Below are 16,381 nucleotides of genomic sequence, written 5' to 3'. Positions count from 1 at the left end.
ATAAATACATAATAATTTATTTTAATTTATAAATAATATTTTTTTATTTTTTTTAAATATGTATTTTCCACACACCTTTTTTTACTAAAATAACCGACTAGCTAGTTAAAAGGTAGCTTTTGTTTAGATGACAACCAAACCTTTTTGTCTATACACTATATCATGTTTCATTTGATTATGTGATGTGTATATTAAAATTAGGGCAAAACACTAAAATAAGCCAAGGGGAAGAAGTTTTTACGTAAATCCGTCAAACCAAAATTTAGTTCATGAGTCAACCAATGCATGTTTATATGTAGTTCGAATTAATTAGATTCGAACTCAATCTACACATAATTCGAATCATATTGCTTCGAATTATACACAAAACTCACACACACACTAATTCGAATCAACTTGATTCGAATTACACACATAAAATAATTCGAATCAAGTTGATTCGAATTACACCCTGATTTATTAAAAAAATTAATAATTTATTAAAAAATAATAATTTAAAATTAAAAAAATATATATTTTATTCCATGCATTAAAAAAAATCTAACAAAATATTTAATTACGAGACTTTTTTTAAATATTAACGAGCTATCAATTCAAATTTCATTAAATACTCTTTTGTCCATTTTTAATAGCTCATGAATATTTTTTAATAAATTTTTTTAAATTATATGGTGAGATATTATATGATTCTAATTACGCATGGGAAGTTCAATCACTCTTATTCGAATTATACGGTGAGCAATTCGAATTCTATACAATACTCTTCTGCCCATTCTTGATAGCTCATGAATGTTTTTTAATAAATTTATTTTAATTATATAAACCACAAAAAAATAATGCAAAATAATTTAAAAAATGACTTAAAAAATAATAGGAATACTATAAAAATGTGTAATGTTCTAATGATTTAGGTAAATACATGCATGTACACAAATTTTAAATAAAATACTCTAGATAGTCAATAATAATTTAAAAATTAAAGAAAATATTTTATTCCATCCAAAATAATTAAAAAATATATTTTATTTTATACAAAATAATTTAAAAAATGGCTTAAAAATGTTACGAGTACTATAAAAGTTTGTAATATTCTAGTGATTTAGGTAAATACATGATAAAAATATATTTTCTTTAATTTCTAAATTATTAATGACTATGTAGAGTACTTTATTTAAAATTTGAGTACCTAAGTCGTTAAAACATTACAAATTTTTATAGTACTCCTAACATTTTTTAAGCCATTTTTTTAAATTATTTTGCATAGAATAAAATATTTTTTGTAGTATAATTTAAATAAATTCATTAAAAATTTTTATTAGAATTTGTTACGAAAAGGGAGTAATTCGAATCAATATGATTCGAACTTCCTCTTGTCACGTGATGCATGTAATTCGAATTGACTAAATTTGAATTATGGTTGTCTAATTCGACCGTACTTGATTCGAACTACTTATACGTTTGGGTTGGTCATAATTCAATCTAGGTTGATTCAAATTATGAAAAAATATAATTCGAATTTAGTTGATTCGAATTATATTATAATGTACTCTGGTTGATTGATAAATGAGATTCTTGTTTGGCTGATTTGAGTAATATCAATCTCCCCTTGGCATATATGTGTTTTTTATCCTTAAATATATTTACAACCCAAGATTCATCACATATATAAATCTATAAATAAAATAAAGTTTTGTAAGATACAATTTTTTACAATTCTTTTGCTCTCGTATGAAAAATCAAGATAGAAGTATAATTGTCAGAATTAAATTGATAATTAAATTGATAAAGTTATTGGTTTAGTTAATTAATATTTTTTAACTTATTTTTTAAAAATTTAAAATTTAACATTATGAATTTGAGTTTAGAATTTTTGAAATTGAGCATTTAAAAGTTAAAATAAAAAGATAATTTTAAAAAATAGTAAATTTTGGCTAAAGATTATTTTCTCTCTAATTGACCTCGTTTAAAATATTATTTTGTTTATCTACGCAGAACCAAAACTTTTATCCAAATATTATTAAGTGCAGTTTAGCTACTTATTTCTTGTTAAAATTTATTATAACACAGGGAAAGGAAGGAAATAACTACGAGAATTCTTTACTGTAGTATATAATAATTTTTTATTCATAGATATATATTATGACAGTTATAAATTGAAAAACTATTTCATATCTAAATTTAATAAGAAATAAATGTATTTTGTATTAGTGTGTACTCGTTTCGTTAGTTTACTTTTTATTGAATAACACTACTACTTAAATTCTAAAGAAGAGAAGCAAGAGAATACTGCTTTTTATTTTTAATATAAAAAAAGAGTGTTAGGAATGACAAATGAGTAACTAGGGAAACGCTGCATAGGTAACTAGGGCCAGTTGAGCCTTAGGAATGCTCACTACTACGACCAAGTAAACCTCTCAAACACTCACACAGTCACACCAATACCACGGCTAAAGACCCTGGGAAGAAAAAAGGCCTAAAACGTAGAAAACAATTTCAAGAGACATGCATGGATAAATTAAAGGGAGCTAGTCATGGTATTCAGAAATTATTTTTAATATAGAAATAGAGACGGTGTTTTAGTTAAATATTGATATTTGAAGTATATTACGTGAAAGTTATTCAATATGCGTGTTGATCAAGATGTTGCCACCTATCCAACATACCCTACGTATTACAGCATGTCCTCACGTGTTGACTTTCTACCTGTAAAAATTATCTACTTATAATTATACTAAATAATCTCATTTTCAACAAAAACACCAATATATTTTTCATATTAAAAAAAAAAATCAGCCCATGGTATTCATCAACTTTCAACTCACTCTTGATGAAAAAAATATTCATTTTCGTTTTTACCATAAATTTGCCATTGTTTTCTGTTAGTGTCTGGTATGCTATGCTCCATTACTATTTAGAGAAGGATAAATTATCAAAATTGCATCTGAATAACACTGATAAAAATATATTTAAATTTTGTTATTGACAAAAATACTCTCAAATAATTTAAAAGTGTGATAAAAATATTCAAAAAGAATATTACTTTTTTGTAAATGACAAACGACTTTTGTCTTATACATTTGATCCAAAATTTTATAGAAATATTTAGATAACTATTTAAAAAATATACATAAAAATTGGATAAAAATTTTATTTCTATAACTTTTTTCAAAGTAATATTAGTTGTTAACAAAAAAATTATAAAATTATATACTTAGTAAAAGATTATCAAATTTTAAGAATAAAATATCTTATTTTTCTAATCATATTTATAAAAAATTGTATTAAAATTTAATTTTTATAACATGTTTTGAGAATGTATATTTACTTGAGATTTTTGTCATATTTTAAAATTATTTAAAGATATTTTTATCGATAATAAAATTAGAGTATATTTTTGTCCATAACAAAATTATTTAAATATATTTTTTATGATTTACCTTTAGAAAAAAAAGTCATTCTCAAAGGGAGACAAATAAGAACAACGCACGCGTTTACTTTAACCCTGTGTGGCTGTGTCATCATTTTCGTGGGTCGTTTAAGATGAAGGTACCTTGAATGACAGAAATCCACCTCAATACAATTTGATAATTGGGCTAACAAATTGTTAATCCATTTATGATATATGTTGATGTTTGAAACTTTGATATGATGGGGAAATTAGATGTAAAAAATGAGTTCTAAGAACCTTGTTTGATATATCTTTCCGACAATAAGCAAAAACATGTGTGTAGACGTAGTAAATTTCCTTTATTTAAAAATAAAATATAAAATGAACCAAAAAAAAAAAAAAAGAACCAACACTCAATATATAAAAAGATATTTGTCATTTCTTCTCAACATAATTTGTGTCAATATCTTAGTTATTATTTTGACACAAAAATATATTCATGTGAATAATCATTATAAATTCATAACACCTTTGTTAGGAATAGAGAAACTATATTTGCACAATTTTTGGTAAAAAGATATTTTTTTATGGTACAAAATATTTTTTTCTCACTTAATTTTTATTTTGTTAATACTAAAAGTGAAAAATATTAAATATATAAAAGAAGTATACATAAAAATGATGTATATAATATTTTAATTAATAATAGCATATTTTATTTATTTATTTATCTATTTATTATTTTGGTTGGGATAGAAATAATTGAATTCAAATAATGTATATTACATAAACTTAGCACTGTTGACCTAATGGCTTAATTTGTTTATCAAATACAGAAGGGGGAAAATAAGTTAAATACAGTTTATATTCAAATTAAATAGAAGAAAATTAATTATTAAGCTGTGATTTTGTTGTTTTAAGGCATAATAATATGAGAAATATTAATTCATTAGTATTTTTTATGTTTACTTTGCATTTCTGAATTGTTGATTAATTTTCTATAATAGTATAACATAATAATAATAAATGTGATTATGAAAAAGTTATATAGTTGAAGTCAAAGAGGAAATAAATAAGGGTGGTGGTCATTGAGAAAGCGTAGAAGCATGCATTATTAGGTATTTAGGTTGGGGGGTAGGAGATAGGGATGGGACGTGGAATGCATGGGAACAAGGATTGGAATGGAAAAAGAAGGGAAGATGCATGGATCATTACTAATTACTCATTACTCATTGCTTATTAGGAATGGGTCATTTCTCATTGTATTAGTGGTAGGGCTCCGCTCCTTTCGTGATGTCTCTGCCACTCGAAAACCGAGTGGCTGTGACTCGTCCAATGCTCATACTAGGACACAGAGCAGACACGTCATCATGCTTGCCAACACGGAGTGACGTGGGGCCCATTGTCTGTCACTTGGGGAGAATTTCTTACGTGAATCACGGATTACTCACATGAATTCTTTATCTACCCCGCCAACAGGAACAATGTAGAGACATTTCATCTGAAAAAAGTAATTATTTTTTAAAGTCTCAATCTTTGCTTTATATTCAATTATTTCCCATTTTCTTTTACAACGAGGTGTAGTTTATGGTGGTTCTGATTATTGTAATTATATAATTTGGTCATATTTTTATTTTTAATTTCTAAATTAAATGATAATTTTATTTTTAAATTTAAAAATGTTATTTTAATTTTAGTCAAAATTATATAACTATCATAATTAGTTATCATAACGACAAGTATTATAACATGTATAAGATGGTGAAAACTCAGGTGAAATCCACTTTACATGAAGTTGATATCTGAGGGTCGTTAAATAAAAATTTAGTAAAATCAATCAAATCATATAATGACTATCAGATATCAACTTCACACGAAGTCGACTGTACTTGAATTTCCACCGTATAAAAATATTTTCTCCGTAAAACATGTCATCATCATCTACGTAGTATGTTATAAGTTATAACCATATGTTTCGATCATTGCACTTAATACAATAAAAAGAAGAAAGCAACTGTTGCTTGCTGGAGCCTGGGGAGATCCAGGATAAGGAATTTCCTGCAAAAGCTATTTTAAGTTTTATATTATAATACGACTATACAGAGCATGATGGTGGGTAGAGCAGAATTTGAGAATTTCTAGCTCTCCGATCCGTTGGTTAACCACATAGAGAGATCAAGCATTATACTTGGCTAGCCAATGATAGATACGTATCGCACTAGTGTTTTGTTGTCCACTCCTGTTGAAGTAACAGATATCCTATCCCCGGATACAAATTAAAGTGTTTTGGACTTTAGCGGCTTCACAGCACAGAATTATCAATAATTGAACAAGCTCTCATTGCCTATTTTTCAGGTACGATATTTCATTCCATTTTTTACACGATTATTGCTTTCTCATTTCTATTTATATCTAACAAATCACTAAAATACGTATTATAATTGAAAAATCTTTATTACCTTACACATAAATTTGTCCATAATAAAAGTTGAAAAAATTATACATAATATTAATATATTATTTGTCAATTTATTGTCAATAATAATTAATATTAAAGATACTTTTACTAAAAGATATACGTATAAAGAGATATTTTAAGAGACATATCCATAAAAACATTTTGATTAGACACGATCATAAAAAATATATTTTCATTAGACACATCCACAAAGATATATACTTTCATTAAACATAACTATAAACAAGAGTTGAAAAGAATTGGTAAAATCTTTGTTAGATCCGTAGCGGAATTGATAAAAATTATAAATAGAAAAGTCTTTGGAGTCAAAGCCAAAGAGTCATAACTCATAAGTATTCATAATTTTTATTTTGCTTTAGATTATATTTATTAATTACTATTAGAATAAATTACAAATGCATATTTCTCTATATATAATAGGAGAGCAGTACATGGTTCATTGTTCGACAAGTGTCCAGTCTCTATAATCTAACATGTGACACAGTAAAAGAATAAGGGCATAAGGTAAATAAAAGTTGTTTAGATGTTAAATTTAAACTATGTTTGTGTACATATAAATTGAATGACAAAACTCTAATCTCCACATTTGTAAGCGGCCATTGTATTTCAAAATTTAAAAACCCATTCTCCTCCCTCATCGGATCTCTCTCCGTCTGTCTCTCCGTCGGATGATATCGAAGCTCTGTACTATTACCGAAACAAAGACAGAAACTTTGCTCACAATGTAAACAGAAGAATCGTGGGTGGAAACTTTTCATCTGTTTGCAAAAATCGAAGCTCGATCTGTTCGCAGTTACTCAGAATGGATGGTTGTTGCTAGCGGTGTTGCAGAAGTAATTTATTTTTTAAGAGTTAGAATAGTTATACAAATCGTTATGTTTATGCAAAATCAATGAAATTGAGACAGTGTTTTTTTAGCACAGTTAATGAACTCAGAATGGATTTCAGATTCAATTTTAGAACTTGAATGATTCTTAATCAGATACTTTAATGTATATATGTAATGTTTAGATATGGCATCTGAGCGCATCTTGAAGGAGCTCAAAAATTTGCAGAAAGACCCTCCTACGTCGTGCAGAATGGGTAAGCTTCCTCAACCACATTCATCTTTTTTATCTTTTAGGTTATTTTAAAAATTATTACTTAGCTTTAACATTGTAAAAAATTTTAAAAAGTTCTCATTTTTTTAATCTGGGATAAGCAATCTTTGATATCCCTGTCATTATTTTATTGTTTTTCAGAGAAATTGGTGCTTATTTTTTCATTTTTATTATTTTCATCTCTTTAATTATATTATACATGCATGCTTTTAAGAAGAACTATGAGTAAGGTGATTAGAATTTTTGGAATCTCCACATACTATCTATTTGAAGGCTAAGTTTGAAAAAGCTATCCAATATGTTTGATGAAAAGATAGAAAAGTCAAAGACGATCAATGAAGCAACCGAAGGGAATAATAATGAAGAAGTTAAAAAGTAAGGTGTTGATAAGGAGGGTGTGAAATCAGTGAAGGAACAAGAGAAAAAAAAAACAACTGAAATAGAGAAGAAAAAGAGTGGAAAAAGATGTGTCTTTTATGGAATACTATTTCTGCTAAGCACAGCAAAAGAGATGAAGGCAGGGATGTAATTTTTCTCAAGTTTTCGAGGGTGAGAGAGTTCAAGGTCAGTGATGAAAAGGTCAATTTACACTTTATTTTTTCTTTCTAAATAGTAGTTCATAAATAATTTACTTTAAATTAGAAGTTACTAAAAAAATAAAATAAAAGAAATCTACTTTAAATATTATAATATAACATTTGTGTTCTTTCATACAAATTTGTTAAATCATTGCAAGGTAAATAATATGTGAAAATCATGAATTTGGTGAGTAAGAGAGACATGTCAAATGATGAGGTGTAGGATATTAAATAAAAAAATTTATAATATCTCAATTTATCTTATTTATCTGAATTTGATGTTCTCTTATGATATGACAATTAATAAAAATATAAAAAAAAAACAATTTTTAAATCATGTAAACTTACTTTTTAAGTAAACGATTTTTATTTATGGCCAACTTGATGTGACAGTCTCACGAATCATTAATAAACATGAACTTAAAATTATCATTTTTCATGACAATTTAAACAATTTTACTAAAACAAATAACATAATTTATCAAAAAATATTTAAAAATATCTAATTTCATCTTTGCAATATCTAAGCTAGGTCGTCTTTATATTAATATATTATTCTTAACTTATTATTATTAAAATCTACTAATTCAATATGAAAGATATATAACTCTAAATTTGTTTATCCTACAATATTTTTTTTTAATTTTTATATGCTTATTTTGTATGTACATATAACTATAATTTTTAAATATAAATAACACACTTGTTAAGATACATTGATATATGATCATATTTATTCATTTTGCAGTGATGATGTTAACAGTTACAAATTTAAAATATTATAAAGAACAATTCAACAATAAAAAAGTTGCCTGTGCCATTTTTTTGCTGATAAAGTATACATTACGTTTTTATAAATTATCGGATTAATAATCAAATTGATCCTTAAAAAATGGATTGTTTCTTAAATTTAATTTTAAAAGATTTTATCAATCAAATTAATTATTTAAAAATTATAAATTTATTACTTTTACAATCAATGATATATATTAATCTTTTTATAAATAAACTATAGATAAATACAATAAAATAAGTTAAGCGCAGGCTTCATACTATTTGATATAATAAGTGAGTAATTATGGATATTACATACATATAACTATAGATATTATAAAATAAACTATGATGTATGGATATTGGTAGGGATATGAAACACAATATAATACGGGACATGATTAGGGATGGATTCAGAAATGATATTATGAGGGCCAAAAACACATATAATATTAAAAATTATGTAAAAAAAATTATATAATATAAGATGTATTACAAAAATATATCCACAGAAAATATATTTTAAAGTAAAAAAAATATGTGTATACTTTTTATTAACGAAGTGGTCGAATCTTCGTATCATAAAATTCACCAATAATAAAATTTGTGTCAAATTTTTCAGTAATTTTCTTTTCAATATAACTAAAAGACAATTAGCAAGAAATTCATCTTTTATTTTGTTTCTAAGTTATTTTTCACAATATTTATAGTTGAAAAAGATCCCTTAATTGTAGCAGTTGAAACAGAGAAAATTAATACCAAATGAATAAAAAAAGACGGCCACAAGAAGAAAAAGAATTCACTTTATGAGATTTGAAAATTTTTATTTAATTAAAAAATATTAGTAATAATATTTTTTCAGATTTCTTTAATATTGTTACTTACTTTGTAGATATTAAAAATTATTAATATTTAAATTAGACTGAACTTTTATTTATACTAGACTAAATAATAAATAATTTTTAAAAAAAAATTAAATTATAAAAAAAATATATTTCAAACGAATATCAATAAATATTATAACTAAAATGTGTCTGATACGAACACAACAAATTAAAAAAATAACTATATTTCATAAAAAATAACTTTGTATTATTATCTTCCTAGCAATACTATCTAAATATTATATGCCAGATACTCAAAATTTGAACTTCTTTATCAATCAAGGTAATTAAAACGCATATGTATTTATTAATTTTTTAAGAACAATCAAATTTAAATGTTTTGAAATAACTAATACAGAAAAATTATATATATATATTAAATTAATTAACAGTACAACTAAATTAGAAATGGACGCTTCTACTTGAGATGGTGTTTGTAACGAAGACATCTTAAAATATTAAAAACATATAAAAAAACTAAATCAATAAATTATTAAAAAATAATTAATTATAGAAATTATAAAGGAAAAACTAAAACACCAAAAAAAGAATAAACTCATAAAAGTACAATTCGTCGACGGCAAACAAATTATGACAAGTAAATTAGTCAAAGGTATCGGGAGGAGAGAGAGAGAATAAATTGCTTGTATGATTGAAATTAGTTACATCAGTTGTTATTTATGTTCATTCGATTAATATTACTCTACTATACGAACTGAGGTTGTACAGAGAGAATTAATTTTTTTATAGTTATTTTTTATTATTTTATTAATATTTAAAATATGGGTCTCAATATTTTTAATTTTTTTTATTATATAAAAAAATCTATAAACTTACTCTTTATTATTTTTTAATTGCCTATCAAAATATTTGTTATTCTGACTAACTATTTATACTGAATGTCTAACATGTCTCCTCAAACCTAAAGTGGATTGGTTTTGACAATTCTAATATAAGTTTGTTACTCAACCTTAAGAAGGCTGAAGAAGAAAGTGATTTTGTTAATGTATTTGCAAGTTGATCATAGGCTGGTATATGTTGCATAATGACTTCTTTTCAGACTACATAGTTTCTGACAAAGGATTGGTCAAGTACAAAATATTTTGATTTATTGTGGAGGATTGGATTTGCTGTTAAGAGAATTGCACTTTAATTATCACAGAATATCACAAGTTTGACTCAGTTAGGCTTTTTGATTTCATTAAGTAAGGTTTGTAACCAAATAATTTTAGTTAAGGCATCAGCAATGCATATGAATTCAGCTTCGGTGCTACTTTTAGAGATTGCTATTTGTTTCTTATTGGCCCAGGCAACTAGGTTTAGTCCCAAGTAAATACAATAGCCGTTGGTAGACTTTCTATTATCAATGTTACTCCCCCAGTTAGAATCACAGAAGCCATGAATTTTGAAGTCACTGAATTTTTTGAATTGCAGACCATGGTGCATGGTTCCTGCTAAGTAACCTAAGATTCTTTTGACTGCTTTTCAATGGTAGTTGAGAGAATTTTGGAGGAACTGAGCAATCTTGTTTACTGTGAACGTGATTTCTGGTCTTGAGATGGTGACATATTGTAAACTCCCGTTAATTGACTTGTAGAGACTGGGATCATGGAAGGCTCCATCACCAAAGGCAAAGAACTGGAGGTGGGTTACAACCCACATCTGAAAAATAATAACGACATATGGTATGAGAACTGGATGTTCTCAGTATGGTAACAGTGTCCAATAGTAAGATATAAGGTTCTAGGACACCAAAGACAATCCTAGAACTTCACATCGAATACAGGTATTCAAGCTTAACAAAATAAATAAATTAAATCATAAACCATAAACAGGGATATCTAAACTTAGGGAATTTCTAACTAGTACCAATCACACCGCTGTATCCCACAACCTTCGCCAACCTAACCTCCGTGCGATCCCATCGCCACCGCCTTCCGATCCTCCTCAACGGTAGTAAAACACATTTAATGCAAACAAGTAAAGCACAAATAGTATTCATGTATAATAGGTAAATCAACTAGCATGTAGACATATTATTCAAATAGGCATAACTTAAGTAATCAAAGCAAACAAGCAGATAGAAGATGCATATGATGAATGCCTATCCTATTTGGCTCGTGATATCACTTGTCGGTTCAAAATGCCAACCCGACACATCATCGGGGATGTCGCCTTTCTGCCACGCCAGGGATATAGTGCCCTGCACACTATTGACCCGTGGATATAGTGCCCGGCACACTCTTACGGGAGACTTCCTCAGCCCCTACGCCGGCACCGCTACCTCGACAAGCGGGAGACTACCACAACCCTTGTTCAAGGCGCACAGCGAGTTACCAAAATAATGCATGTCACATGAGCGGAAGACTGCCATAGCCCTCACATCCGAACGTAGGCGGGAGAATGTCACAGTCCCTACGATGGAGAACAATGCATGCCACAATCACATAATCTATCTCAAAAGCCATTGCTCATAGCACACTTCCGTTCATACTCATTTCATTAACCATAATCATTTATTTCAAGTTCCAATGTCATCATCCATCATCAATATCTCAAGTTCGTCATCAACCCGGCTCCCCATTAGTTCACAATACAATTCCACCCAACTGACATACCAAGTTTATGTCACCGTCTTCTATAACCCGTATATAAATCCACTAATCTCAAATAAAACCCCCTCTATACTAGTTTTAGGGCCTAATTACTAGCTACAAGCCTTAATGAGAAGTTAAGAAAGTTTGAAAAACTAGAGAACCTTTAAAAGTGAAGAAAAACACATTTTTAGCAAAACAGGGCATCTGCATCTGCATGCATGATGCTGCATACGCGCGGGTGTTAAAATTTCCCATATCACGTACGCACGCATGTTCCGCGTACGTGAGGAGGCAAGTAAAAAACGATTGCCCACGTATCATGTCATGGGGCCGCGTACGCGTTCTTGAGTTTTTTTCTCATTCCGCGTCCGCATACATGTGCCGCGTACCCAAGAAGACTTGGTAGAGACGCATGTCCGCGTACGAAGGTGTTTGCGTACGCATGCACTTTCAGACTTGTAAAATTTTGTGAAGTTGCAGAAATCAGATTTTTATACTAAACTTTCGACGTTCATAACTTTCTCTACAAAATTTCATTTTTCTCAAACTTTATATTGTTTTAAAGCTCTTTGAATCATCTTTAATTTAAAGTAATTTTCATCCAATTTCAAAAATAGAGGCTCAAGTTATGATCCGCCAAAATTTACCAAAAATAGGTTTTTACCAAAAGTGACAATTCTCTAGTTTTCCAAAACTTTCAAAATCAAACCAAAACAAAACCTACTCAATTCAGCACAAACCACTACCACACACTATATTTTACCGTTCCATTGCACTTCAATCAACTCTACCTTTATTTCACTCAATATTTCCACCATAATTCAACAAAAACAACAACTCCCAACTCAAGATCTCAATCATCAATAATTTGCAAATTTTACTCATCATAAATATCATTCGTCATGTTTCACCATAAATTCTCATAATTATCATTATTCAATCTCAATCTCAATAATAAACGTCATTCACCAACAATAACATCATAACTCATCAATATCCTTCATCAATTATCATAATCATAAACAACACCAATACTCATCATATTATCATCATAATTGATATATCATATATTCCAACACTTCATATCATCTTTTTTATCATCAAACATAATTTATACATAATTAATCATGCACCAACATCATTCATTTCTATCTTAGAGTCCACTAGTCTAAGTGTCTAGAAACATTACATATTACATAAAAGAAACCGAAATTACACCTTGGCCGATTCCCACCTAACTCAAAAAACCAAGCTCAATCTCAAAGCTCCAAAACCATCAAGTTCACTCCAACAAATACCAAACCTTAATCTAACATCATATAATATACAAAAAATCACTAGGTCTCACCCAAAACATCAAACCACAAGAGTTTGAAGAGACTTACCTTACCCAATGATATTAGAGACAAAATTCAATAATAATCTAATACTAGATCACCCATAAACAAATAAAACCACAAAAATCTAATCAAAACCAAACCTAAAAATGTGAAATTACCTAGGGCGAGAAACTGGAGTATGAAACGCGAGTTCTTACCAAAAAAGCTTAGTTAGAAATGACGGGTTCAGCGAGAGTTTCGCGTGGTCGCAAATGGCTCGTCAATCGGAGCTCCATAGCTCAAGTTATGGCCAAATGAAGGAGGAGATGAATAGTGAAATTCAAACTCTCTTCCTCTCTTCACTTCAGCGCCCCTTTCTTCAAATTAGGGTGCATATGAACTGAATGCTCATTAAAGTGTGTTTATATATGTTGGGCTTGGCCCAACTTATGCCCTGTCTAACCCGTTAGCATTTTAGATCCGTTTGACGCACTTTGGGACAAAACCTTTAAGATTATGACCCGATTTTTAATTCTAAATTATTTTTTTCTTTCAAAACAAATTTAATTTTCAAAATCTTATTTTTCTCAATACGTGGTACCGAACAGACTAGAACTGATACTACCAGCTTAAACATCGGTACGCATTTTTTTCAAAAAAATTTCACAAAAGATACATTTTTCCAATCAGAAAAATTTATTGAATTCAAATTTTACCTTTTTAGTTTCAAAATATCATTCCTAAATTTTTAAACCTATTCCAAGAAGTTAAATTATTATTTTATTAAAGCGGTTATTTCGGTTCTTACAGAGGAAGTCTTTTATGTACTTGGTTTGATGTAGGGATATGGTGTTGTGTGGTCCCTTTCTGACTTCTATGCCAAGGAAGTAGCTGACTTCACCAAGGTCTTTTAGTGAGAAAGTACTATGTAGTTGGGACATGATCTCTTGTACTGTAGCTTTTGAGTCTCCAGTGAATAAGATGTTATCAACGTAGATAAGTATATATGTAGTAGTATTGGTGGTGAATTTTGTAAACAATGAGGTGTCTGACTTGATGCTGAAGAAACCAAAGAAGTTGGGAGTGTCTTTAAGTTTGGTGAACTAGGCGCAGAGTGCTTGTTTGAGGCCATAAAGGGACCTTTGAATCTTGCAGACCATGTGAGGATTGAGTGCAACAAAGCCTTCTAGTTAAGCCATATAAACCTTTTCACTCAAATATCCGTTGAGAAACGCGTTATTAAAGTCATATTGATGAACCTTCTAACCTTTGGACAATGCTATATTGAGAATTACTCTCACAGTCATTGGACGCATTACAGGACTGAAGACTTCATCATAGTGGATCCCTTGCCATTGATGAAAGTCTTTGGCAACTAGCCAGGCCTTGTACTTTTGGATGGTATCATCAGGGTACTTTTTTATGCAAAAAAATCATTTGCAGCCAATGGGAGTGGTGTCTATTGGTGGACTTACAAGTGACCAAGTCTGATTCTTCATTAAGCCCATGTATTCTTCATCCATGGCTACTCTCCAGTTAGGGCTTCATTGACTAAGGAGGGAATACTATGAATCAAATCTGGAGATAGGTTAGATAGTATAGTATGGAGTATTCTTGCCTTGGAGATGTCATTTTTGCCCTTAGTTTACATTGGATGACTATTGATGATCGGTCTGACTGGAGTTGGGACAGGCCAGTTGACTGAAGTGACATCCTTACTAATGTTTGGAGTAAAGACCACCTACAAAGAAATTGTTTCAAAAGAATCTGCATTCACAACTTCATTAGCAAATGCAGTAGGAATAAAAAGTAATGAATCGGAGATGGTATTGGCATTAGTAAAAGATGTATGATGCATATCTATGTTGGGTTGGTGGGAAAGAGGGGAGGGAAGGCTACTAGAGGAAGAGTCTGAGTGTGTAGGGCTAAGATGAAGCTGGTGGGGAGAATAAGGAGAATGATGGGGTGTGTAATTTGTGGATGGGAGAGTGTTCTAGGAATAGTTTGGGTTTTGGATTAGAGGTTAGTTGTGGGAGCAGTGTGTTATAAGAAAACTCATGTTCATTAAAGAGTACATTTCAGGACATATAGATTCTGCTTGAGAGTGAGAAGCATTTGTAGCCTTTTTGGTCTGGTGGATAGCCACGAAAAATGCACTTGTGTGACTTGGGATCGAATTTGTATGAGTTGTATAATTTTAGGAGGGGGCAACAAGTGCAGCCAAATGCTTTGAAAAGGTTGTAGTCTAATTTGGTGGTGTAGAGACACTCATAATGTATTTTGTGATTCAGAGTGGATGTTGGGAGTCTATTGATTAGATAGGTGGCAGTGAGGAGTGCTTCATCCCAGTAGGTGAGGGATAAGAAAGCTTGGGCTAGCAAAGTTAGGCATGTTTCTGTCAAATGCCTGTGTTTTCTCTCTATAGTCCCATTCTGTTGGTGTGTATATAGGCAGGTTAATCTGTGTTGGATGCCATTGGTTGTAAGAAATTTGGTAAAAGTTTTCGAAAGGAACTCTCCACCATTGTCTAACTAGACAACTATGAGTTTATTTTCTATTTTAGTTTCCATATAAGAGACCTGTATTAGCAGAAGGCTTCAAAGGCTTGGGATTTATTGTGTAAGAGGTAGGTTGAGGTGTATTTGGTGTGTGCTTCAATAAAGGCTATGTAGTATCTATAGCCAAATTTACTATAAACTAATGCATGCCCCCGAAGGTTAGAGAAGTAGACTAGTTGCAGAAGTTTTGTGTATATAGTTAGTGAATCACAAAAAGACAATTAATGGATTTTGCTTGTGCTGCAAGTATAGCAGAGAGAGGTGGATTGGTGGTGTGAGATTTTTAATTACTGAGTATTTGGTGTAAAACTTTGGTTAAGTGATGGCCAAGTTTATTGTGTCATAGCTAAAATAAAGAATTGTCATTAGTACTAGGAACTGTTTGTGCACACAAAACTAGCTTAAGCGTATCAAATTTATTGCTTGATTGTGAATCTGCAATTGCAGATCTAACCATTGAATTTGTAATTACAACATTCTTATCAGACTTGTACTTATTACATTGAAATTCATTACATGAACTTGCTAAATTATCACCTATTTTCATAGCAGCATTAGTTCATGTATCTATATCACTAATAGCATCAATAGTACATCTGAGTAACATCAGTGTATGCAACAGCATCACTTGTAGCAGTTTCATTCAAGTGAGTAGTCTTTGCAACAGTGTTATTATTTTCAACTTTTGAGCAACTATCATGACT

Source organism: Arachis duranensis, chromosome 7, assembly GCF_000817695.3.
Source record: "Arachis duranensis cultivar V14167 chromosome 7, aradu.V14167.gnm2.J7QH, whole genome shotgun sequence".
In the NCBI taxonomy this organism is placed as follows: domain Eukaryota; kingdom Viridiplantae; phylum Streptophyta; class Magnoliopsida; order Fabales; family Fabaceae; genus Arachis; species Arachis duranensis.
Note: the sequence above shows the minus strand (reverse complement) of the source record.